The following is a 7,452-nucleotide window of genomic DNA, read 5'->3' as shown; positions in this document are numbered from 1 at the left end:
AGTTTACTGAAAAGGGTATTGCAGAGGTTTTGGGGCAGGTTATTCCAAAGAGCCAATGATCGATATATGAAAGTTCTCTTTAAAGCATTTGTCCTTGGACCTGGTAGTACAAGATGTCCATTCCTGGAACCTCTAGTGTTGTGATCATGCACAGTATTGCTATAAACTATTTGACTATAAATAAAAACAGGACTTTTACAGATTATGACTGACCTGAACAGTACAAGCTTATTAAGATTCAGTTTTTCAATGCAATGATTCAAATTAAACAATACAAATTCAAATGATGTGATTCAGATTCAGTTTTCTAATGCAATTATTCAAGTTGAGCAATTCAAATTCAAATATAAATTTTTCAAATTCACTTTCTAGTGGCACATATCTCTGCCCATAGGTGGAGCAGGTGGAGCCGCGGCCAGACAGTTTTCAGAGGAGGCGTGGCCGCAGGTGAGTCTGATGCAGGTGAGCGGTCACAGGTGTGCAGACCGGAAGAGGCGGCGGGGGGCGTGGCCTGGTATCTACCTGCAGCAGGTGCAGCAGGTGCAGCAGCTCCAGTCCTGCTCACGAGACCCGTCCAGCCCGTGTCTCCGGCGGGTCCAGTCTCACCTGAGACTCTCCTGTCCTACCTGTCTCACCTGTCTCGCGGCTCCAGCACCAGCTCACCTCCGACAGGTGAGTCGTCGTTATTCCTCCTCACTCAGACCCGAGTTTACCTGCAGGATTGTTGTTGTTCGTGCTCGTGTCCGCGGACCGAAACTCCCCCCCACCCCCGCCACCTGAGGTAAAAAAGTCATTTCACCTGAAACCGGAGCGGACCAAGGTGGTGACGTCACCGGAGCGGCGCAGGAACCGGTTTCTTTTTAAGTGTGTGTGTGTGTGTGTGTGCGCGCGTGCTCGTGGGTCAGGTGTGACCGTCGGGAGCGCCCCCCCCCCCCCCCCCCCCCCCAGTTTACAGAGGCGCCTGTGTTCTCTCTGTTGCCATGGTTACCGCGGCGGAGGTATCGCACCCGCAACTCACCTGAGCAGCAGCTTTGACTGACTTTCTTTCACTCTTTCTTTCTTGGCGGGCTGTACATATAAACTATGTTGTATTCAGTACTGGAGTTGAGGGGGGATGAGGGGGGACGGCATCCCCCCCTGAAATAAAAACGGTCAAAATCATCCCCCCTGTAAAACTGCCATCCCCCCTTTCCATCCCTTATGTCATTTCATCAATGAATGTGGTTTTACTGCTATTTCAACATTTAGAGTCATCACCAGAAAAATAACTTATTTGACAATTTTCACCTGTTTCAAGTAAATTTTCACTTGAAATAAGTAGGAAAATCTGCCAGTCGGACAAGATTTATCTTCTCATTACAAGCAAAAAAAATCCGTGAGAGACCAGTGAAAGTGAAAATCTACTTGAAACAGGTGAAAATTGTTGTTTTTTCCAGTGATGAGTCTTGTTTTAAGTGTAATGAGATTGTTTTTACTAAAATGAGACATTTTAACTAGAAATAAGACAAATATTCTTGTTAAGATTTTGGGTTTTTGCAGTGATCCATTTTACTTATCCTGTGAAGGACAGAGTCATATTGATAAGTTCAGAAAAGTGTTTTTTATTGTTGTGTTTTGATGTATTTGATGTAAGCCCAGTGGATATTTAAAGCTTACAGAAGGCTGCATTTAACTGCTGCTATGTCATTCCTGCAGTATTTCTGCAGGTGTTTTGGTCACTGCTATTATTTGTAATATATTATATTATTTGTAATCAGCACAAATTATCTGTCCCCATATGATAAAATCCACCATCCCCCCTGATTTTTTTTTTTTACAACTCGAGTACTGGTTGTATTTCCTCTGATTGAACTGTCCTACTGACCGTCAGCCTTAAGGCCTTGAGGGAATCAAACCTCCAGAGTTTCCTGGACCTCAGATACCGATCGATCTGTTCAGGTTTGTGGGATTCTGTGACATCACAGACCCGGACCAGATCAGACCCGTTCAGTCGACCTGTTTCAGCTGCAGCACCGGAGTCGTGGAATGAGCTGACTCACTTCCTGTTTTTTAAATTCCGCTTTAACAATGATTTGTTCCCTTTTTAAGTTTTTGTGACCAGACCTGTTTTATAGGTTCTTTTGTCTCGTTTTGATCTTAATTCCAGGCCGATTTTATTATTCTTTCTTATTCTTTTGGCTTTTTAACCCGGTTCTGAGATGTTGAAGTTATTGATCCACATTGTTGTTTTTCTCTCTTTATTACTCCTCTATGGTTTTGTTTTTATTTCTCTAAACTCCACCGGAGCCGTGATTTTGGTCTGAAAGCGTCTTGAGATCACAGATTTGATATCTCAGATTATTCATTACCGGTTAAAGTGTTTAATGGAGAGGACGTGAGGTGATTGGCTGATGTTCGGGTTCGTGACCCGCCCCGATGATTCTATTGGCTGTCGATAGGGCTGTTCGATTAATCGATTTTAAATCGTAATCGCGATTATGTAATTAGAACGATGTTAAAACGTGAAACTCGTAAAACCGATTTTTCACTTTTTTTTTTTTTTTTTTACCTTGTCTGCACACATATTAATGATTGATACGATATTAATGATTGATGGAAATACCTCTCAATACCTGCGACAAGTGCCCCATGGGAGAGGCTCTTTAGTGTAGGAGGGGGCGTTGTAACATGCCACCGGGCATCCCTCAAGCCAGATGCCGTAGACCGGCTCGTGTTCCTTGCAAAAAACTTGCAAATGTGAATAGCAAATGTAATGAGTGACATTACACACCTCTTTACACACCTCTACCTCCTTCATGGGTTGCATTATTATTTAGCATGCAAAGACCCAGTTTAATTTAATTAGAAAATGTCTTGTTTTATTTAATTGGAAATATAACTTACTGTATGTTTGCAAGTGCTGATTTGCTGATTTTTTTTTTTTTTTTTTTTTTCAGAGAGAAAACTTTATATTTTATTTTTTTTAAACTTTTTTTCAACTTATTTTACAGAGTTTTGCACTTTATTCATTCATTTTTGGTTTAATAAGAGCAAAGTTTGCACTTAAAGCCCAATGGGGCAAATGTTCAATAAAAAAACAGCATGTTTGAAATCATTTCTTTGCCTTTTGTCAATTCACAAAACAATCGTAATCGAAATTGAAAATCGGATTTTGAGAGAAAAAAATCGAGATTTTATTTTTGGGCAAAATCGAACAGCCCTAGCTGTCGAGTTTCAAACCAGGTGTCAATCAAATCTGCCGAGCCGTTCCTGAGATACGGCAAGACAAGATAAGGGATAAAAGGGATAAAAAGTCAAGACATGGCAGAACAGAGAATAAAACGATTAAAAACAGCAAACTGATGCAAATGAACGTCACATTTGAAAGGAATTCATACGTTTGTTTAGATGTTTATATCCAAGAAAACAAGTTTGTACTTCAACGACACAGATGTGACTAAATCTACGAAAAAAGTTTTTATGTAAGTGTTGTTTTTGAAGCTGGATCTGAAGAAGGAGAAACCGACTCAACAGTTTCCCTTCTTCCAGATGAAAGGACGATGATGTTGCAGCTCAAAGGAAACCTCCTGCTGAATAATTGATCTGTTAGAGCCCTGCTGGGGGTAAAGGGGGAGACTGGGGGGGGACGTCTCATCTGGTGTCACGAAAACACCAAGCACCGGCATGAAATCTTAATTAAAGTTCTTCTCTCCGGGAGTCGGGCTCGGAGCGGGTCGTAGAGGTTGATCAGGTCCAACCCAAGACCGGGCCGGTGCCGGCAGGGCCGCCCCTGACTGAATTTGGGCCCTAAGCGATGTGTTATTTGGAGAGGTGGACAGAGTACTCGACCCCAGTACTTGAGTAAGAGTACAAATACTACTGGTCAAAATTTCCTCCGTTACAAGTAAAAGTAGCTCAGTCAAAATATTACTCGAGTAAGAGTAGAAAAGTACTTGCTTTTAAAGGTACTTAAGTATCCAAAAGTAAATGCTTTTAAATTTACTTTAAGAGTAAGAGTAAATTTCTTATTTTCCACATCAGTAAATTACTATATTTTTCTCAAACATTGAGTTAAGATACGGCCAAGGATTTTGTGAAAGTCCCTGCTCCGAGTCCGGCTCATTATCAGACTCAGACGACTCAGCGGATTGTCTTTCTTCTCCTGACGCAGGCGTAGCCGTTGTTGCGGCTCTGTCTTGACTTGTTGCGGCTCTGTCTTGACTTGTTGCGGCTCTGTCTTGACTTGTTGCGGCTCTGTCTTGACAAACGCAGGCTACTTTGGCGGTATCGTTTTGAGGAGGCTTGACGTATTTCCGCTTTACGTACATCCCAGTGGAGAGCGTGCACTGTTATAGGTCTCCTCCTTTGACAAAAACAGCTTGTGTCCAATAGGATTTTAGGGAAGAAGAAAAAAGAGCAGACCTGAAAGTAACGAGTACTTTTCAGCCTTCCTAGAAATTTACTCGAGTAAAAGTAAAAATATTTGTCTTGGAAATGTATTCAAGTAAGAGTAATAAGTACCAAAGAAATCTAATACTCAAGTAAAGTACAAATCCTCTGGATATGTACTTAAGTACAGTACTCAAGTAAATTTACTCCGTTACTGTCCACCACTGGTTATTTGGAGGACCCCCCGGCCCCCCACCCTCACACCTGTATCATAGGTACAAAATGACCGTATAACACGACATTTAACTTGACAACCTTTATCAATAATAACACATGTACGGTATGTATAGATAAAGTAGTTTGATAAAGTAGACTGTATGAGTAAAAAAACAAATTTTTTAATCAGTCTGAAATAAATAAATATTAAATAAAAAAACGTGTCACAAATAGCGACTAGTTACTCATCAAAAGAAAGTTACTTCCACCACCTCAAAAAGCCTTAAAGCAGGTTTAGCAGGTTTTAAATCAGAACTAAACACGTACATGTGCCTTTTACAGATGCACAATCATCTCCTTAAAAATTGTTAAACTTCTTAACATAAATTGATATAAAACCATAACCAATATGTTATACAGTATATTGGCTGAAAATTATAGTTTATATACGACCAACTGGTCATGTGACCGCTCTGTTTCAACAGAGAGGCCGAGGGCGTTAACAAGGAATTCAATAAATGTTCAAAACACAATCCTCCAGTCTAGACAGAGATTCCTGTCTAATGAGCGGCAGCTCAGGTGTTTGTGCGGCAACGTTTTATTTCAACAACATCCCCACCTTCAAGTGAAGTGTGCGTTTCCTCGTGTTTTTGCCTTTTTTTTCCCCCTCTCTTGATCTTAATCTCTTGTTCACGTTTAAGTGACATGCAAATAAACTCAAACTCAGAACTTCTAGACCGGACGGGTCCGGTTCACGGGCTCGGTTCCTGAACCCCGAGCAGGACGGTTCTGTTGAGCTGATTTCTACGGTGGCTGAGACCCACCATTGCTGAAAATAAATAACGCTGCAAAACAGAAACAAACGCAGCTGAAAATAAAATAAACGCTTAGCAAATAAAATAAACGCTGCAAATATAAAGAAACCCCGCTGCAAATAAAATAAAAAAACGACGCAAATAAAAAAGTCACAACGGAAGTGAATTACCGGGGACCATTTTTGCCGATGCACCGTGTTGCACATTAAAAATTACACGTAGCGACGTTGAACACTAACCTCTTCACTTATTTTCTCATTCGTCGTTCTTCTTATTCCTCGCTCTTCTTATTTCTTCCTTTTCACTTACGTCCTCTTCGTCTTCTTCTTCTCCTCTCACGTGAAAAACATCGGTGCATCAGCAAAAATAATCCCCGGTAATTCACTTCCGTTGTGGCTTTTTTATTTGCGTGTTTTTTTTTTTTGTTTTTTTTTGCAGCAGCGTTTCTTTTATTTGCAGCGGCGTTTGTTTTTATTTACAGTGTTTATTTTATTTGCAAAGCGTTTCTTTTTATTTGCAGCGTTTCTTTAATTTTCAGCAATGGCGGGTCTCGGCCACCGTAAAGTCTGTTACCGCGGTAACGGGTCCATCAGTGACCATGTATCTTTGTTTCCGGGCTTTTAGTGGCGCCGACTGGACCTCCGGCTGGCAGACGTGTATAAAATACTTGAAAAAAGTAACTAAGTAAAAGTAGGAATACCATAACTGAAAAAGACTTTGGTAAAAGTTAAAGTCACCCATAAGAAAATTACTTCAGTAAAAGTCTTAAAGTAGCTCACATTAAATGTACTTAAGTATCAAAAGTATCTTAACTGTCAGCTCCTTCAAATCAGGGTTAAAAACATTACTGTTTACTGAAGTGTACTCTTAAATTAAACCTGCTGTACTCTACTGCCCTTTTTTTTTTTTTTTTAACAGCTTGTGCTTTTTATTATTTTACTTCTTTTCTTATTCTTACCTATTTGTTATTATGTCTTGCTGCTTTTAATGTCAATGTAAAGCACTTTGAATTACCTTGTGTTGAATTGTGCTATATAAATAAATTTGCCTTGCCTTGCCTTGTGAAAAAAAAATATACGTAATATAAGTATCAAAAGTAAAAGTACAAGTATTTCATAGTACGCATGAAAAGAAGAAACGCAACCAAAAATTATCCTTCCCTTGTTTTTTTTATTTCACTTTCAGGTGAATGAAATGTGGTATAGAATACAACACCAAAAATAAACTCTCTTGCAAAATATGATTCTTTGATTATTTTAATTTGTAACGAGTAACGAGGTGTCAAATGTCAAAGTAACTAAGTAAAAGTATATTTTTAAACCTTTAAATGTAGTAAAGTAAAAGTCCTGATTTAAAAAAAAAAAAAAGTACAAATCCTCAAAACTAAGTAATGTTACAAAGTACATCTTCTTCGTTACTATACACCTTTGCCAGCCGGACCTGAGCTCAGAGTCTGGACCGGTCCGTTCTCTCGCTCGTGGGTTTTGTCTCCTGGCAGCAGCCGCCAACGTTGTTTTCTTCTTTGGAGAGATTTGAACTTTTCTATAAAATGAAAAAACAAAAAACTACGTATAAAGTACAAGAACCGTGACGTTAGTTATTTCCAGCCGTCCTCTGGACCTCCGCCGGTTGGACGCTCCACGTCTCGCTGGACCCGGGTCACGTATCACCTGACGGGTGTTTAACAGCAACCCGAGCTGCCCGGAGGTCCAGGGAGCTGGGAAACCTCTCTGACCCAGTTCCCACCTGCGTTGAAAACCCAGATGCAGAAACGTTGAGCTCCTGCAGGATTCGGTTGTGTTTGTAACTTAAGATCCTTCAGAAGCCGTGACGACGTGTTTATCTGGAGGACGTGTCGGGATTGGTGATCCCATCGCGTTGCCTCGCTCTTCTCAGCGAGCAGCCCGTGCTGCCGTAAGCCCTGCCCCCCACCGAAGCAGGAGACGTTCATCTGTGTCCAATCTGATGAACGTCTTTGAAAAGGTTTTTCTTGTTGTGATTGTCGGGGACCGGGACATTCCTCGTGTCAGCGCACGTTAGCAGCTAACGAGGC

General features: G+C 40.8%; 1 protein-coding gene across 3 annotated transcripts in view; it reads left to right on the top strand.

The window, feature by feature from the left end:
- Positions 1–563: 563 nt before the first annotated feature.
- The window catches only part of si:ch211-137a8.2 (uncharacterized protein LOC777613 homolog), a 28,180-nt gene continuing 21,291 nt past the window's right edge, over positions 564–7,452 (top strand). For 2 of the 3 annotated variants that reach the window (XM_061719923.1, XM_061719921.1), the window contains exon 1: positions 564–672. The gene's annotated coding sequence lies outside the window, so the exon portion shown is untranslated. The remainder of the gene's footprint in view (positions 673–7,452) is intronic. The other variant, XM_061719922.1, reaches the window with a different exon arrangement.

The sequence above is a fragment of the Cololabis saira genome, chromosome 4 (genome assembly GCF_033807715.1).
Source record: "Cololabis saira isolate AMF1-May2022 chromosome 4, fColSai1.1, whole genome shotgun sequence".
NCBI lineage: Eukaryota > Metazoa > Chordata > Actinopteri > Beloniformes > Belonidae > Cololabis > Cololabis saira.
Note: the sequence above shows the minus strand (reverse complement) of the source record. Positions and strands in the feature narration are given on the sequence as shown.